At 34.3% G+C, this 19,296-nt stretch overlaps 1 protein-coding gene across 2 annotated transcripts in view; it reads left to right on the forward strand.

The window, feature by feature from the left end:
- The window catches only part of LOC149086628 (sodium/potassium-transporting ATPase subunit beta-2-like), an 88,164-nt gene that overhangs the window by 33,932 nt on the left and 34,936 nt on the right, over nt 1-19,296 (forward strand). For both annotated transcript variants that reach the window (XM_089231018.1, XM_089231017.1), the window contains exon 2: nt 3,234-3,320. The gene's annotated coding sequence lies outside the window, so the exon portion shown is untranslated. The remainder of the gene's footprint in view (nt 1-3,233; nt 3,321-19,296) is intronic.

Below are 19,296 nucleotides of genomic sequence, written 5' to 3' on the forward strand. Positions count from 1 at the left end.
CCCGAGACGAAAAAAAAGTATATTTTAATGTAAAAAAGATTTAAAAAATTAAAATTTCAAAAGAAAATACTTTTATATGTATTCATAGTCGATTTCTGTAAATTTAAATGCTATTTGAAAAGTAAGAACTCAAAATTTCTCTTTAAGACATTCATTGTGACTCACCCTTTAAGCCATATATGGTGAACCCATTACCCGCGGATCAAATGTGGCCCTGAATGTTATGTGATGTGGCTTGCCCCCTAAAACCCAATTTTGTAAAAATGAAATAAGCGGCACATTTTTACAGATCACTCAAATGACCCGCGACACAGTTCCAGAACACGTAAACGATCCGTGGCACATATAGAGATCCCTTGAATGACATGTAGCACAACAATTTTAGAGCACTTAAGCGGTCCCCCCCCCCCCCGGTGCGGTTCTACATCACTCAAGTTACCTGCAAAACATTTCCAGATTACTTAAGTGATCCGTGGCATAATTACGGATTATTTGAGTGGTGCATTGCACAATTCCAGAGCATTTAAGCGGATAGGAATCATTTCCAGAGCACTTGAAGGATCCTTGAAACATTTAGAGATCACTGAAGTGGCTCTGTAAGGGATTTATCATTAGGAAGAATGTTAGTTCATGTGCCCACAAACTAGCGAAGGAGTTTTCAAGTATTTGGCGAACCGAGTAAAATGACATCAAGAATATTTCATATCTTCATAAAGGGTGGTTGATGACGTAAGCATCATCCAAACCTCCCCCCCCCCTTGTCATCAAAAGTCAGCTAATTGGAACCCCCTCCCCACATAGATGCTGACGTAATACTTGAATGACCCCCTAGCTGATGAAATTTTTTTCTGATACGGAAGCTGGCACGCATTTTCGCCTGATTAAAGGTGCAAAAACCACAGGAAATCGCTTTACGATGGCGTGAAATCATATCAATAATAACTACCAATGTGTTTAAAATTATGACTTTTTCATATTGCATACAATGATTTGGAAAATGTTAGAGAGAGATTTGTGTGTGTGTGTGTGTGTGGCCGCCAAACATATTTTATTCTTTTTTTTCATTCCAGTTGGTTAACTTTTTTTAATGAAAAATCATCGAAGAAAGCATAAATTAAATTATAAAAAAATAACTATTACGATCAATAAAATTTGTTAGAAATTCTCCTTTAAAATATCTTGATAAATTAATTTTTTGACATGATTGAAGTGTTCAAAATTTTCAACGTGTTGGATAAAATGGACCACACATGAGTTATTTGTACACCGTCAATCAACTGCTTCGACAAGGGGAAACCCTTACCGATTGATAAGGGATATTTCTAGGTTGTGGTGTCTCAGGGAGTTTCTTTCTTAATAGGTTAATAAATGGAATATGTTACCTCTTGGGGTCGTGAATTCTAACACGATTGACACGTTTAAAAAGAAGAACGATAAACACATTGAACTAAATCCAGAAGCTATCCATACTCAGATGAGACAACCATAACCTTTTATTGGCAGTATATTTATATTTTACCATAATTATTGGATGCATTTTTGATATAATTTATATTTGTATTCGACATCCATATATTTTATGGTCATCTTTTTTCAGCCACCTCGTTGGGCATTTTGTCTGTTGTGGTCTATGTAAATACGAGCATTTCACAAAAAAATTATGCGATCACGAATTGCTCTTGAAATATTCAAAATAATTTCGAGAAGAAAAACTCAGCTTCATAACTCGAAATTTAATGTTTTAATCATATAAAGACGAAACATAGGAAAATAATCAAGAGTGACTGATTTCGTTTGTTTCATGTTAATTTACATTGCATCATCATAATGAATCCATTACCACATATCTAATTCAGATAATATCAATCACCAATTTTCTTTACTTTCCTTAATAAACGATAAGTGAAAGAAATGAATTTTTTTTCTCTACTTGAGAAAAATAATCTAAATATTTTCCTCGTTCTCGCTAAGAACAGAGGAGCTGTCAAATCCTGGAAATTAATTAAAATTTGCAGCTGACAGCTCGAAGCTTGTTTGAACGTGTTCCACGCGAATAGGTATATATACGTAGCTATATCATTTTTCTCCCTCAACTATGCAAGGGATATTTTTTTAAAGCACTTAAGCAAATTTTACCACAACACCTTTTCTTTTTCTAAGAACGATCATTAATCTGATCTAAAACAAGTTAAAATTAGATTCTTTTTAAAAAAAAAAAAATAATACTTCTTGCGTTGTTAATGAAAGTCAACTTATTTCAAGTTTTCTTGAAACTCGTGATCTCATCTCTGAGTAAGTGTCGATTTTTTTTTACAGTTTCTCAAAAAATTTAGTTTGCTTCTCTCTTTTATATAGATTTCAAGTACTAAACTACGTATATTCATTCAGGGCACATCGTACTTGCACGAAAACGACAATTCATAAATGTTTCGGTAAATTTGATAAATCAGTTATTATGCCTATTTACCAATCGTTTAGCTAAGTTTAATAAATTTATCACTTTTACAGACGTATATTCATAATACCCAAGCGTCGTTACTAAATTTGATGAATACTACAAAATTATCACTTTTACCGGAGATTATGCATAACAACCAAGTGTTATTGGTGAATTTGATAGATATGAAAGAAATTTCAAATGAGTTGTATGTGTTATGAATATAGTCGAACCCCTTATGATGATAACAAATTTTACGATCACACCCCGATATAATGATGGATTACATCATTATATCCATACAAGGCATGTAAATATTATATCATATAGTACGATTCAATATATTTAACAGCAACGTCATGGAATTGTTCGTAATCACCGGTAAAATTGATAAATTATGGAAATTTATCAAACTTATCAAAATGCTCGGCGATTATACGAATAACCGAATTCCCAGTTTTTTTTTATCATACAGGGTTGATCAAAAACCCTTTTTTTTCTTACTTAATTTTTTGCCGGTTCCTGGAATGCATTCGTGACTAAATTTTCACTGGACATTGTGAGTACAAGCGTAGGGTTCGCGTGACCAAAATTTCAAAACGATTTGCCTGGTATTTTTCTAGAAATTGGAGATGTGTGTCTAAGCTCCAAAAAAGACGCAGACTTTTGTGAAACATATAGTGTGCATTACTAGTACTTTACAGTGTCAATTACTTCTGTGTGCTTAAAATTGTTCTTACTACACATAGAATCATGTTATTGTATAATATATTTTCATCACCTTTTTTGTCCTCAGAAAACAAGAGAAGTGAAATAACATGTGGATCAAAGTGTAAACTAATTGCAGAGGATTAATGTGAATCTTCATCAGCCATATTTAACAGTAAGTTGTAAAAAATTCGCGTTATTTTTCTTTCTCGCTACTTTTCTTTACTGACACAGTGATAATTAAATTTCAATTAGATTATTTTTCCGACATTTTAATTGTTTGTCCACGTATTTAACTGTTACTCTCGTCAGTAGTTCTCGGTTTTTCATACCTGAAATGGCCCCTACAAATGCAAATGCTTATGTGACATGCGTACACCCCCCCCCCCCATGCAATGTTATATATTGTGTATGTTACCAAAACTTTATTTCATTACAAATATTTTTGTCAAATACATGTTGTTTTTCGCAAATGGCTCGTCACGTACCTCGAGGTTTTATATATCTTACGTTGAGAAACGTTGGTAAACACAATGAACTGAGTACTCTATTAATAATTTATTTATTCACGCTCAGACAAGACAGAGATTATAGCTCTACTTTGTCGAAGAAAACGTATAAAGAAATTTATTGTATCATTCCGATCTGCATTACAATGGGAGATTTCAGGTAATTTATATGGCGGATGGAATAACAGAATTCATGTTGCGATTCATTAGTCAGAGATTTTGAACATTTGCATCGGAGATGCAATACAGTGATTCTCGTGTACTTTTTTTTTGTTTACGAATATCCAATTTTACCCACGTGGAATTAACTACATCGACATTCATGCCAAGAAGAAACACGTATCCGAACAATAATTTCCCTGAACATTTGATACTAGAAGCACAGCTCAAAACAAGAATTTAGCTTTAATTCATGAGGAACGTGTTATTTATTTTGATGCCAATAGCTAATTACACGCTTGAAAAATGCTAAAAAGTTTCCAATTTCTATCCTCCATATCCTCATCCGTGTTTCGCATTTGTAAAGATAGAACTGCGCATTTGCATATAGGAACAAACTGCCAAAGATTCCGTGAAACCCACGATACATACAGTAAACAGAAACCATCGGTTCAAATTAAACTGGAAAAACTTTTTGCTGTCCTTGAATTTCAGTCCAACATTGAAGCACAGTGAAAAGTAACTATAGGAAGATGTATTTGAAGTTGTATGTTTCATAGCAAAATAAAAATAATTTCTATATATACGGTATTTTCTTGTGTACGACAGTTTAACGAAATTGAAATTTGATTAAATATCTCTTCTTCGGGCTCTTGAGAAAGCTCGTTGGATATGAAAAATATCAATATAGGTTTTATATACCAGATGGAATGAACATAATAATTTCGTACCGATAATATATAATATGTGACAAAATAAGAGGGCCAGAAAGGAAAGTCGTAAAAAAATAATAATTTCATAAAAAAGAAATCTAATCGATACAATAAATCTCCCTGCACAATATAAATCCTCGCCGAGGCCATGTTATTGAAACACTGTCTTCCAAAATGCTAGAACTACATATTCGTCGAAAAAAGAATGAATGACCTTTCGCAGTATTGGGAAATTTTTCAGATGAAAATCGACAAAGAGAAAATATCTTCTTAAGAGCAGCGGAAATGGAGAAACATATGCGTTGTAGAGTCAGTGCAATCGATGAAAGAACTAGCCGAAGGTTAATAAAGTAAAGCACTTCTCGGTTATTTTAGAAAGCATTTCAGCAAAAAGAAATAAGAAACATTATTGTAATCACTCTTCGTTTCCACGGACAAAAACCAATAAGAAAAACCTCCACTTAGACTATTTTACTTTGTTTATTTTGTGATTAATCATCAAGATTTCCCAATTGATCGTAGATAGAAATTTCTATTTTCTCTGCAAAAATATGAGGTACTAATTTACGCAATCAGTGATGAATGAGATCAATTTTTTTTTCAATATTTAGTTGACAGTGCTGTTTTATTATCAAACGGGAAGTTTAGTAAGGTTCATGTTCTTTGATTTTGACATAGTGCGTGGGTGTAGAAAAAGAATCATTCAATTTCAGAATGATTCTTCACTTGAAATGAACCATTAATACCATATTGTTCATTCTACGTAGACATTTCACCTTTTATATTAACAATTTATCACATTCTGTGTTTTTAATTTTCAAAAATGCATGATTTTGAAATCGGATGACTTTTTTTTTCTAATTCACCCCATATAAATATTAACTTGAAATATTTATTAAAAGTATAATTTGATAAATTACATTGTATTATACGTGGTAAGTACCTCAGTTGAGTAAAGGCTTTTTTGACATATTTTTATTTACGTTGCGGAAAATGAAAATAAGTTTCTTATTCGTTCGTTTCTATTTTGGAGGATCTCTCGCGACCCCCCTATATTCATTCACGCGACCTCCACAGGATTGCGAACCACACTTTGGGAACCCCTGCTCTACAATACTTTTGCACTGTGTTAAGATTTTTACTTCTCTTTGAACACCTGCATCAGTCATTGTCCCGTATTTTTTTATTCTTGGTGACTATTCTTCCACTTCAACTCATCCGGTCGGGAGTCATCATCATAACCATTTTCAATCCCCTGCTGGATATGGGTTTCCTTTAATGTTTTTCCCTTTTCTCTGCCTGATACTTTTGCTATCCAGTCGACTCCATTCATCTTTTGGATCTCATCGCTTCATCTTGTTTTGGCACGTCTTCTTGGTCTTTTAACTTTACTGATGACTGTTCTGACCATTTCAGAACATTTATGGTCTATCTGTTGCTCTGTCTTCTTACAATATTCCGGCCCATTTCTATTTTAAACGTCTAACTTTTTTCCATGATATTATATAGTCGGCCCCACTTAATAAGATCTTAACGATTCCAGCACACAATATCCTATTCAGTTGGGTATTCGATTATTCAATTGCCATTTTACAACGTTAGTATAGTTTGTACATTGAAAACTGAATGGCAAATCAATATTAATAAAACTTCTCGAATAAATCAGACATCAAAACTGAAATAAAAATTATATTTAATTACAATAGTAACAATACCTAAGATTTTTATTTTTCATTAGGAAAGTTAGCGCTCTCTGTTGGCTCAACAGAAAATAAAAATGTCCACGATGCTCTACTGACAGACATGACCGCTCCAGAGAGGCCAGCTTGGGATGGTTTGCGCTCTTTCTCAAAGGGGTGGACGGTCTTTGAGCTCTACATAATGTACTCGATTTTTCACCAATCAATTTTTCATTGATTTTTTTTTTTTTAATTTATTTTTGTTTTCAAGAGTTTGTGAAGAGTTCGTTGTGATTTGAAACTTAGCACAATATACATCACGAGAATTGCATTTTATTATTATTTGCTCATTTTTCAGCCACCGATTCTGTCAGGGCGAATGGGGTACTATTTTTTCAAAAACGTGTGTTGAGTATATATCAAACACTATAAGTGTCATCTGAGTTGGGTCGGAATATCTCTTCAAGACGAAAAGTTCCGCATTCTCCGTGGGCCCGTCTTGACTGTTCTGGAGCAGAGGGGGAAAATTGCATCTGCGATTTTAGTATAAATGTATCATTATTATAAATCAACAATTAAAACAAACTAAAAACTGTATTTTTTATTTTCATGGGTCAACTAAATCTTCTTTTTAATAAATTTTAGTTAGTTATCTTCACCTTAAACTCCTATCCATATTACCTACCTGATAACAGGTAGTTAACTTATCAAAATATCTTTCTTTCACTGACGTAATATTTGTTTTTAAATACATACATGTGTCAATGCAACGATAAAAAAATACAAAATGTTTTAATAAAAATACGGAATTTCAAATTCCGATTACGATAAAAATAGAAATGTCATTTTTTCCTATAATTCCGTGATCCCCGCACCTGTACATACTATGGTTTTGAAATCGGAACTAGTAATTCTGCATCACAAGAGAGTACTCTATAACGGATACTATACTGCACAGTTTCCCTTATCTCTTATTCCGGCAGAAATTGTTATGAACGTCCATCGGAGCTTCTATTTTGTATACTTACAATTATTTCGAAAACGCTATTGCAATATTTACTTCATATTATAATCTTATATTGCAGACGAAAACAAGAAAAAAAAAGTTTTTGATTTATTATTCCTATGAACACGTGTGTCAGACGGTTTCGAAATCTAAATTTTGCGTTTGCTTTGAAGAAAATTCTTCAAAAAGAATAATAATAACGAGAAAAGAAAAAAAGCCCGAGAAAGATTTATGTTTATTTCCTCAATAAGAAACTTTTATGAGACGAACGGAAAGAGGAAAAATGCCTGGTAAAAAAACATTATATGATGTAAAAGAAATAAATATGAATTATTCTTGGAAATAAGCTTAATGGTAGTTTATTCGGAAGATGGCAGAGAGAATAAGATGGAAGCAGCTTTTTTTTGTGTGTCATGGATTTCAAAACCACATTCAGAACAAATGTTGTGAAATCAATATTCTTTTCTCGTAGTCATTCAACAGAAAGAATTGCTTATTCGTTATTTTGCAGGCAGTTGCCCCCAAGCTACGTGCATTCATAACTCTTCTACTTCCTCCATGAAATAATGTAGATACGAATACAGTGTATATAATGTGTGTGTATGGGCTTGCATATACACGTATTCACATTCTTCAGCCGTAAAAAGTTTCTTCAAGAAAATATTTCTATTTCTTTTCTGCATTTCTTCCTGTTTGCGGGACTGAGTTTGTTTACATCCAAAATATTTGCGGGAACAGGAAAAAATCTTGTTTATATATATATGCATGTACTTTTTTTTTCTACATATTTTTTTCTCACGGAATACTCGCGTTTTTCTCTCTTCATTTCTTTCTACATTCTGAATATTGAATAAGAAGCTCAGATAATGCTTCTACAGCCTTTCCATTTTCTTTTTGTTATATTTGTATAAGGATTACGGGATTCGTGCAAATAGGATTGAACACGTATTTTTATTTTGTTTTGTTTAGTCTTTCAAAAACTATTTTGTTTCGGAATCATTATTATTTTTTTTTTGGGGGGGGGACTGTGACTTATAATCATGGGCTTTGATTTAAAACTACAGGGTATTCCATAAATTCATAAATAGTTGAAAAATTCATAAAATTGAAAGAATTGATATACTTGAATGCGATTTGCGAAAAAGTTATTGTACTCATTGCATGGTTAATTCGTTTGTGCTTGATATAAATATTGTGTATTTACTAACTTTTTGTCATCTAGCCTCAGAGTGACGGACTCGCATTTTGAGGACCCAGGTTCAAACCCCACCTGAAAGTTGGTTATCTGTGGTTCCCAACTTCAAGACACGAATGCGAGCCTATATATATATATATACGCTCCAAGGAGGGAATGTTCTCCCTGCTTTCATACCCTCGTGGTTGAGCACTCGTCCGGCATACAAGAGAAAGGGGTTTGAGTTCCCGTCATGATGACTAAGATGTTTTCTCTTTAGACTCTCCTCTAAAACATCAATATCTCTTAATACATGTAGTCTTCCGCATATATTACATTACATACTGTAGATATTCAATGAACATTTTTATGGAACGCATTTTTAAAGTAACGAGTACTTATGGGAAATACATTTAAGAGAAAAAATTAAAAAAAATAATTTTGAATTTTCTCTCTTAAAATGTAGTCTTTATATGAACTCGTTACTTTAAAAGACGTTGTTTATTTTAAATCCCTGTAAATAATACATATGAAAAATATCTAGTTCGTAATCGATCTGGATCATTGACGCATTTGAGCTTTATCTGACGCAAGCTGTTTTTAACTTCAAGTCATAATGACCCGGCGAATTTTTTACGCGTATTATGTTTATCTGAAAAGCTTCTGCTCAAAATCATCGGAGCTTCTATACAATGAATGTTCCGTAATGAATAAGCGCCGTGATTGGTAGATGAATGTGAAATTATATGTATAGACACACGCGCATATTCGTGTGTGAATGCACTCGTTGAACCGATTGATACGAAACAGTTTTCGTCATCGAAGCGTAGTTTTCTCACACGTAATTTAGGGCATCGAACAACGAACACTCTCTTGGAATGACGACGGTGACTCAAATACTAGATCAACGCTACGGAAACACTATCTTTAGAGCAGGAGCCCGTAATTAATTTAGTGATATCAGATCCCTGTCAATGATTACAGGGCGTTTCCTGCAATCACGAAAGTTTGAATCCAATTACCATCCGACTCACAGATCGAATGTTTATCGCTAGGGCGTAATTGAGCTCCGAAGACTGAGAGAAACTCGTCGAACGATGGAGCCAATAAATGATATTTAATATGAATATTTCATTTCACCCCGATGTGTTCTACATGTGCACATAAGTGCGTGTAATGGTTAAGGCGGCTAATATAGAATATGGGCGTTTTGCAACGAGAAAGACAACGGCATAATTCTTAGATTTCATCGGACCATTTCTCGGGACATTTTTAGCAGCGAGTTCACAGCAGCATATGCAGGGGAACGATTTTTAGTGGGAATGTATCACCGTGTTGTGAATTTCACGTAACATCAGATTTAACGTGTCTTTCCAGCATAACTTAACCTTGATATTTCTCACAATATTTCTCGCGGTCGCTTTTACTAATTACATTCGTAAGATTTCGAAGTGCTATATTTTGAAAGTTGCTGAAGGGTATGGAATGGGGTAAAGGGTATGAAAATGGCATCTTTTTACACAAGGTAAAAACCCATTTTTGACTGACGTTGCATTTGCGCAACGCTTTGTTAAAATTTTTTTTTTCAATTTAGCATTTTTGGGAATTTAAAAGTTCAATGAGTGTCTTAGTATTTTTTTAAAATTTGTTTACAAAGAAATTTAATTTTTTATGGTTTTTCAAAAATGAAATTTTTGGAAATTTTATCCTGATTTTCGATTTTAAATTTCTTTTTCCATGGCCATGAACAGAAAGAATTTCTTTTTAAAAACAGGAAAAAAAAACATTTTTTTGCCACACGATGCATGAGGTTTTCCAATACCATAATGGTCAATTATTTTAATTAGATGAAGTTAATTAACCTATATTAATTAAAAGTTTTATTAATTGCTAATTTACAATAATTACAAAGAAAAACATGTTAAATTAACATAAAATTTTTTGAAACTTTTCAAATATGTTATTTGAGCAATCAGTTATCATATATAAAAAAATTGCGCGATTTGGTCATGAATTTGAGGAGCGGTCAAAAATGGTTTAACTAAGTTAAGGAGCAATTGGTAGGAAGTGGAACCACATGATTTGTAAATTCAGTGAGCTTCTGTGATAGATCTTTACGGAACTTTTCTTTCGTACTTACTCTGTTTTTCAGTAAAAATGTTGTTGTTACGATAACTGCTCACACAAGGTTACAAGGAGCTTTCAACCCTGAGGTAAGTAGCACCGCTTTTTCCCATTTGTTCAAGTTCAACCTAGCACCTACGTTTGAGAAGTCAACGAAACCTCTCCAAAATATGGCAGCAAGGGTTTTTTGAGTCATTCCCTTTTTAGGGCTAATAATTTAACCTCATTTTCTTCAGTGTGTCTCCTTTCCAAGCTTAATGTTTTAGTGGGCACTGGTTCACTTACCTGCTTGAGAGGGCAAGTGGGAACCTGCGGTTGATTTTTGAGGTTGATAAATGAAATTTTGAAAAAATGAAGTTCGAACAAATTGAAAAAAATTCATTTAAACCATAAAAAATGATCATTTTATTATTCTGGTATACAAAGCTAATTAACAACTTTTGGTATGCAGAGAAAACTCACACCATAATAATACTCCCCTCCTCCGTAAATTTTAACGGACATTATACAAGACAAATGAGGAACTAAATGCGAATTTTCTCGGACTATCAAACTTGGGAGGTGAAGAAAAGAGTAATCACCTGTAATGATAATGACCGCTGCATCGCGGAGCCCTTGGGGCTCCGTGTGAACTCTCCAGGGGCTTCGCGGTAGTTTCAGAAAAATACAAAAAAACAGTAAATTCGGAATATAATTGTAAGTATTTGTGAATAATGATAATAAATCACAGTTGATTGATGAATGAATAAAAAAATAGGCTTAAGGCTCCTCCAGAGAAATTATATACCAGAAAGGGCTTCGCGTGTCCAAAAAGGTTGAGAACCACTGGTCTGTATTCAAAAAAAGATTCCCCCCATTTGCCGGCATGGTGTGAAACTCGAGAGGCACCAGTTTTTTGAATGTAGGAGGTCTGGCCCGTTCCTGCATGCCGGGATAAAACAGGTTTTATTCACCCATGTTGAGAAAGAGATAAAATTTCTGAGTCAGCACTATCTACTTCTATAGACTTATAAGATGAGTGTGTAGAAATAGAGGAAAAACAAAACTTCACAGACATAATGTCAAAAAACATTTCTGGTCACACAAAATGTGACTGGGTTCTCATCAAATTCACAAATAAAACGCCAGTGAAGATGTTCGTTGGGCAACTAATCGAAGGTGAGACTCGTCAGGGAGCAAATTTTGGAGAAAGAATCGTTACCGCATCTAGCTTTTAATGGCTCAACATTGAAAGTTAAAGTATCATTAGAGGTGATGAAGTTCTGTCTTTCCCTTCGCTTCTCGAGTTTGATAGTTCGGGAAAATTCACATTTCTTTTCTCATTTGCCTCACATAATATCGGTTAATATGTACGGGGGGAGGAGTATTATTATATTCTGAGTTCTGTACGTACCGAAGTTCGTATTCGCGCGCTCCATCATCCTGAGAGATGATCTGAATTTTTTCCCCAAAGAAATTTTTTAATGAAGTTCTTAAAATAACGTATAAATGGCGAACGCATGTACAGTATATTCTATTTTTTTTAAATTTTAGTGTAATATTACAAATACAAACTGATACAAAAGACAAAAACAGGAAACAAAAATCACATATAAACACATAATAGGAGCATCCACTCTGTGACCCCAAGAGACTAGTGTGTCCTTCCGGAAGGTCTACAAAAAAATAATCTATTGTCTGTGCACACATGGTAACCGTCATTCAAAATTTTCAGGGATTTTTTTTTCAATTTATGTTATTATTAAAATAATCTTTTACCTTATACTTTTTATTCTATGTATATATAATGTAGCCTTTTACTTATTTTTATTTTAATATAGTAGTACAAAGAATTAGTTAATATCAAGTTATGTGTAATATCTTATTAGTGTAATCGGTATTACATATATATATATATATATATATTTGTAATATATATATATTTTCCCCTTTTCCCCTTTTTTTAATAAATATATAAAGTTTAAAATATTTTCATGCAACAACATACAAAACAAAGAGAGGAAAAAAAACCTAACTAACAATATATATATATATAAACACTGTGCAGTGATTGTAGAAATCAACTTCAGAAAGTAAACGCAAAATAGTCAAATTCCGAAAAGTCAATTCCTTGCAATATATGAAAAATAACAAAAACAAATCAATAATATTTAGAAACAACAAAAACGTTTTTGGCAAAAATCAAAACTATATTCATCAATACTGTAAAAACAATTACATCAGCTTTTGTTACCACACCTTTTTTTCCATTGTTTTATACAATAGAACCTTTACGAAACGGAACGTCACAAGAGACTAAAATAATATTCCATTTTAGGCAGGTTTTCATTTTATAAAGGTCCCCACAGTCACATAAAATCATTAATCAATGAAGGGACTATTTTTTGATTACGTCGAAGACAGGTTTCCGTCTCATACAATGTCCGTCTTAAATAGGATTCACTGCACATTGACGAACGCCTCGGCTTAAAAAATGTTCGGCTAACAAACGTGATTCCGAATGAATTACCTTATTATCTTAATTAATTTTCCAACGAATTATCTTCATTAGCCAAGGTATCACCATAAAATTTGTTAATTTTTAATATAAATTGTTAATTTTCTCCGTTTGTTTCAACTTCTTAAGAATAGTGATTTTACTAATGATTTTAAAACACAATCAGCCTCATACCACTTGTGGCAACCAACGCTACATAAATTTAATCTTGGAAAGTGGACACTGAAGAAAATTAGGTTAAAACACGCGCCCTAAAAAGGAGAATGATATGTTGCCATATTTTCAAGAAGTTTCGTTGACTTCTCCAACGTAAGTAATGGGTTGAACTTGAACTAATTAAAAAGGGTTCCACTTATCTCAGTGTACCTACCTTATATGGAATGGAATAATTTTCAAATTTATGGCTGAAATGAAAATTAATACCACGCTATAGTGACGGACTCGCGATGCGAGGATCCGGGTTCGAACCCCACAGTGGTGGTCGGCTGAAGTTGGTTTTCTGTGGTTCCCAACTTCAAAGCGCAAATGCGAGCCGATCTCCCCGTTACAAAGTTCTCGCCACAGAGAGCAACAGTCCTACAACGATAAATCATTCAATCATAACACTTCACTCATAGTTAGAAAAACTGGTGGCAGATGGCAGCACTACACATAACAAGCATTACAGAGAAACAAAGAACTTCACGTCAGGTTTCACTACACGTACAAGCACATTCCCGCATGTACCGATTCGTTGGGGGTTCCACGGGGGGGGGGGGTGTGGGTGGGGTGCATGTGTGGTGTAGCAGTAGTAGGTAGGGCCTCCAAAAAATGGCTCGGGGATCCATGATGTTCTTAAGTCAGCCACCTCGTTGGGCAGTTTGCATGTTGTGGCGTTGTATTTGTATTTGTATTTATTTCTGTATCTACGCGAGGAATGACCGATTTCCGACTCGGAAACTATTTTTAGGTATAACAGCGAACACAGACCGTCGGCCCACCCGGTAATATTCTCATCCGAATACTAAATTGTACTTACTTTGAAAAATGGCTTTCCCGATATTGAAAAGAAATCCGACTCTGCTTTTTAAAGGTAAAAAAAAAATTACTATGCAGATTTAGGCTATTTTTAGATTGAACTTCACTCCAGTAGCATGAAACTCTTCACTCACCACTGCATTCACTGATGTAACACACACAGGGTCGTTTTCAAAAATCGAAGAAATCTTTTGGTTTGACGTCATTTGTCTCGGAATCGATATGATATAAAATCCTTAGAATTTGAGATGGATTCAGATCAGGAAATTCGTAAAATTCGTAACACACACTGGCTTAAAACGGAATTCTTGTGAGGATTTCGAATATATTGTGCATCCGAGCGCAAACTTTTCGACGTTGCTAAAAGAAATTATACTACATTCGTTTGAATAAAAAGAATTGCAAATATAGCTATCTTCATCAATGCCTAGTAAAAACAAATATCAAGGCAGACGTAAAAGCTAACAGAATAGCTTATCGAGATTGAGATGATATTTGATTTTTTTCTCAGCCAAATGTATGAAGAAAGACTTTTTCTGGATATTATGTCGAGGTGAATTCGGAAAGAAAAGTCTACTGGTATCCACCGGGAATCGAATCAGCACCTCTTAGAGATATAAGGCTTCCACACGCTGTTCGTGACGTCACGCAAGTAGTTCTTCCTCACTCAGAATATTCAGAGAAAAAAAAATACCCCTCTGCACGCGCTACTATCACCGTCATGATGAAAAGAAACGATCAGGCACAAAATTGGCGATTTTTATGCTCTACATCCAATCACCATGCAGTATTTGTGAGCCATCACGGAAGATTCTACGCAAAAAATAAGAAGAAACGAAATAGGATGTGTTGTGGTACAAAATGTGGAAAACATTAGTGCTAGGTAGTCTTGCCAGACTACTCTCATGACGTTCAGATGGGCTAGAAAACCCGTGCAGAGGTCTTCTATCTCCAGGAGGTGCTGATCGAAACCAATCCTCCTGCAATCCGGACAAGGGCGCGGTCCATGTGCACCGCATGAGACATGATTCCTGATGTTTCCTTCCGAATACCTTACAATTGAAAAAAATTCCATATAGAGAACGGTTGTCGTTCACCACTTTCGATATGAAACAAACATACTACACCCGAAAATGATTTTGTGTATGCGTAAAAATAAATGAACCTAAGATATTTCTACCTATATAATATACATGATTATTATTTAAGAAATGAAAACTTCTTGATTTCTCCAGCAATAAGCATGGTATTTCTATTGATAGAAACATATCGATTGGGGTAAAAATCGACTGCTAATCAAGTATTAAGCTATTCTTCACGCATTCACAGACATATCATCAAACAACTCCCTCCAGCTCTAATTGCCAACCGTACATGCACGTCGTACACATTCCTCCGAGAAATTTCTAACGAGTTGGTTACATGCAGATACGTTTTGTCTGTGTTTCGTGTTCTTGCCGCTGCTGTCATCTATCTTGTATATCTTGCAGTGAAGATAGTAAATGCGTGAATTTTCATGGTATCAGGCCCCACCAAAGATTTCAATCTGAGCGGGATGTGACTAATGAACGGGGGGGGGGGGCATGATGAGCACCGAGATGATCGCAGGGAAAGGGAAAACTTTATTCCTACATAGAATGTGCCCGCTAATTTTTTTTTCCAGATTGACACATTGCCTCTTATTTTACCTGCGCAGACCTGTTTCCCTGTACACAGAATTTCTATATCTGTGCGGAATGACAAAACAACATGCTCACAATGGATTTTTTATGGATAATATTTTTCTGCGCAGCAAAAGAATTCTGTGCACACGGACGGAAGTATTCTCAGACTCTAAACGGCCTTGTTTTGAAAACTTATTCACCATCAAAAAATTTTCCTTTCTTAGTTATCAAGTTCATAACCAATAAACGGATAAAAATAAATGAGGCTCAGCTAAAAAGACGCCTTCTATAAAATATATTTAAAATAGCTAAACAGTACAGTATTATACCACATGTGAGTAACATCGCTAAACTGAAATTTGTTCTGCCATCTATCAAATAAAACTGAAATAATTCTTCGATTAAAATCGGTTACTGGTTTTTGATTGATATGGTGCATGAAAGAAGGGCTGAATTTCGCAATTTCGTAGGTCTTACTAATGCTATTTTAATACGTTATGTTAAGTTGTAGACGAGCACACATCAGTTCCAAACACTTGCGACGTCCCAGATCCACACAGATATCGAAATTCTGTGCGCAGCGAAACCGGTATGTGCAGATGAAATAAGTTAATTGGTGAAGTTAAGTTAAAATAAACAAATTTTATTCATCTCAGCGGGATGTTTTAAGCAGGCCCAGGTGTATTTAGTAGACAGCAGGGTTCCAATTTTTTTTCATGTACATACTTAATACGCGTGAGAAAGCGTTGAAGCAGGGTTATCAGCAATTCCTAAACTTGGACATGAGGACGCATGCGCACGCATCTTTGGCTATGCTCCTTACATATGCTTACAACAGATGGCGCTACTACACTAACAACGAACAACAATTATTTTCTAATCAAAACAGAACCACTTTTAATATGTACATGTTACAAAAAAAATATGATAAATTTAGTTATTATGCATAACAACCGGCTATGCATGCTTATCAAGCATGTTGGTAGGTTTGATAAATTCCCGAAATTTACCGGCTCAACTACCACTTTTACCGGCGTTTATACATTTTCTTATGAAGTGTGTCGCGTCGTTGGTATATAAACATGATAAATCGTATTACATATGATATATATTATACGTGATAATTCATACATGTATTGTATAACCATATCGGGATTCGATCGCAAAATTTTTTATTATTATATCTTGCCCGACTATATTCACACATACTAGACTCGTGGAATTTTTTTCACATTTATTAAATTCACTAATTACGCTAGAGCATAATCACAGATAGAGGCAAATTTCAAGTATTTATCAGATTTACCAACAACAACAATTGGGTATTATGCATATTCACCGTAAAAGTGATGAATTTATCAAACATATCAATACGGAGTAAGCATAATAACCAGTTATTATATAATAACATATTTATCACATTTACCGTAACATACATTTTTATAACGGTGAATTTACCCGGGGGGGGGGTATTTATTTTATTATCAGAGATTGAGTGTTGCTTCATCCATTTTGTTTGTTTCTAAATTGAAGAAGATAGTGCCTATTTCTTCAATGAAGTGCCCCAGGGCAGTCTTAACGCATAGGTCATCCAAACACGGTCTGGAGGGCCTTTTCGGATGCATAGAAGCACTCCACGATAATAGGATCACGCGTAATGAAAAATAGCCGTTGCCGCATGGGCAAATGCCTCATTTTTGCGCGGAAAGTCGAGCAATTGACAAAGACCACACTATTTTGGGATCCTTCGATAAGGGCGGGCTTCGCCCGGGGCCTCCCTTTGCCACTCTTTTTGTCTTCGCATGGTATCACACGCTCTTGGTCACTGTTCTTGTCTTTCGTTCACCAGGTCATTCTTTTGGTCATTCACAGGCTTGCAAATTCTCTAGGTTGGTCATTCAAGTAGTCTGGTTTTTCTTTTTAACACGACACTATCTCGTTAAAATTGGCAACAAAGAATATCGTTGCAAGTATCAATAGAAAGAAAATTCTATTGTTTACAAGTTCTCCGAGTTCCGGAATTTTTAAGGGATTCGTTAACGTATAATCATGCGAATTCCAGAAAAGCTGTCGCGGAACCCTGAACACCAGTTGAAAACCCGTGCTCTAAATCTTACTTCGGATACGGTTTTCTCTCTGGACACATTTTAAAAAATGTCAACATGCATTTCTCCACAGGACACGCAGCGAGGTTATGTTATTGAGCTGAAATCATGAGAGCGATATCCATATTTAGTGGAAATATTTACAGATGAATGCATTATGTGCTATAAATATTTATTATATTATTATTATTTTAATAGATATTTAGTTAAAAGTAATATTAGATGGAATAGATAAGAACAGGGAATTTTCTCAATGGCTCAAATAAACGAAACTGTTTTCGAAATATCAGCATAAAAAACCGTATTCATTTTCTTTAACTTCAAACCATTATCTTTACACTAATTTACTCTTATTTAAGAGTGATTTCCACGCAGCAAATAAGTGCACAGACTTTTCATATAATTACCATAATGCTTTTTTTTTTTTTATTTAGTCCTCTTTTCGCTTGAGGCTTTGACTGTTCTTTCCAATGAGAAACAATTAATTAGCTAATTAACAGATGGAATGTCTAAGATATCCGATTTCGCTAGAGCATATTTTACCCAAAATAAGAAAAAAAAACTAATACTAACTGTTAATTAGTTGATGAATTACTTACTTCGTCTTCCACTATTTTGATGAAGTGATATTTTCGATTATTTTAATTCTGGTATGTTTAGGTTCCAGTGATTCAAAGAAAAAAAAAAATGTTTAATATTTTTTAACATGTTTCGTTTAATTCAAACTAGACTCAGCACATACTCTTTCGCAAGGAAATGAAGTATCACATTAAATGGGCAAACAAACAAGTAAGGAAAGAATCTCCCGAAGGAGATCGCATTCAAAAAGATCTTCATCAATATTCATCATTTCAATCACTCGATGCTCTTTGATGGATGAGTTCCTCAATTAACAGTTTTTTTCATTATCATTTGAATAATTAATTAAATAAATTTTCTTTCGGAACTTCACTTTACAGTTGACTCGCACCTGAACGATTTCACCTGTGAGGAAAAACATCATTCTAGTGTGAGAGATTTTCCAGTGCCTGAAGATTTTTCTCATTAAATTAAATCAGGGGATAATTTTTTATAATCTCGAACATTTCCGTAATGATAAATTGATATTTTATGTTATTTTCAAGGCACGAATCTTTAGGAATTTCGTTGCAATATACAGTACTTGAGATAAGGGGATATTTTAAATTGATGAAGGTCAACTTGAAAATCTGATCGAACGCCTTGAAATGCCCAAAATTGTTCGTATCATGCATTTTATTTTGTATTTACGATTGTTATTTATAGTGTGCAGTTGCATCTCACACCCAATTCTCTCTTTTCATTCTCGGACGTGTCGATTCAAACTTCCAGTGATTCTTGGAGCCAACAAATTCTGAAGACTTGTACAAAAATCGTAAATCTCTAAATCCCTTAAATTCATAGTAAGTCTTAAATCCCTAAAATCATAGCAAAATCCTCAAGTCTGTAAATTTATGTCAAATCTTTAATCTGTAAATTCATAGCA

This window comes from Pholcus phalangioides, unplaced genomic scaffold (genome assembly GCF_987345545.1).
Source record: "Pholcus phalangioides strain wild (caught in Gottingen) unplaced genomic scaffold, Ppha-v1.0 ptg000004l_1, whole genome shotgun sequence".
Classification (NCBI taxonomy): domain Eukaryota; kingdom Metazoa; phylum Arthropoda; class Arachnida; order Araneae; family Pholcidae; genus Pholcus; species Pholcus phalangioides.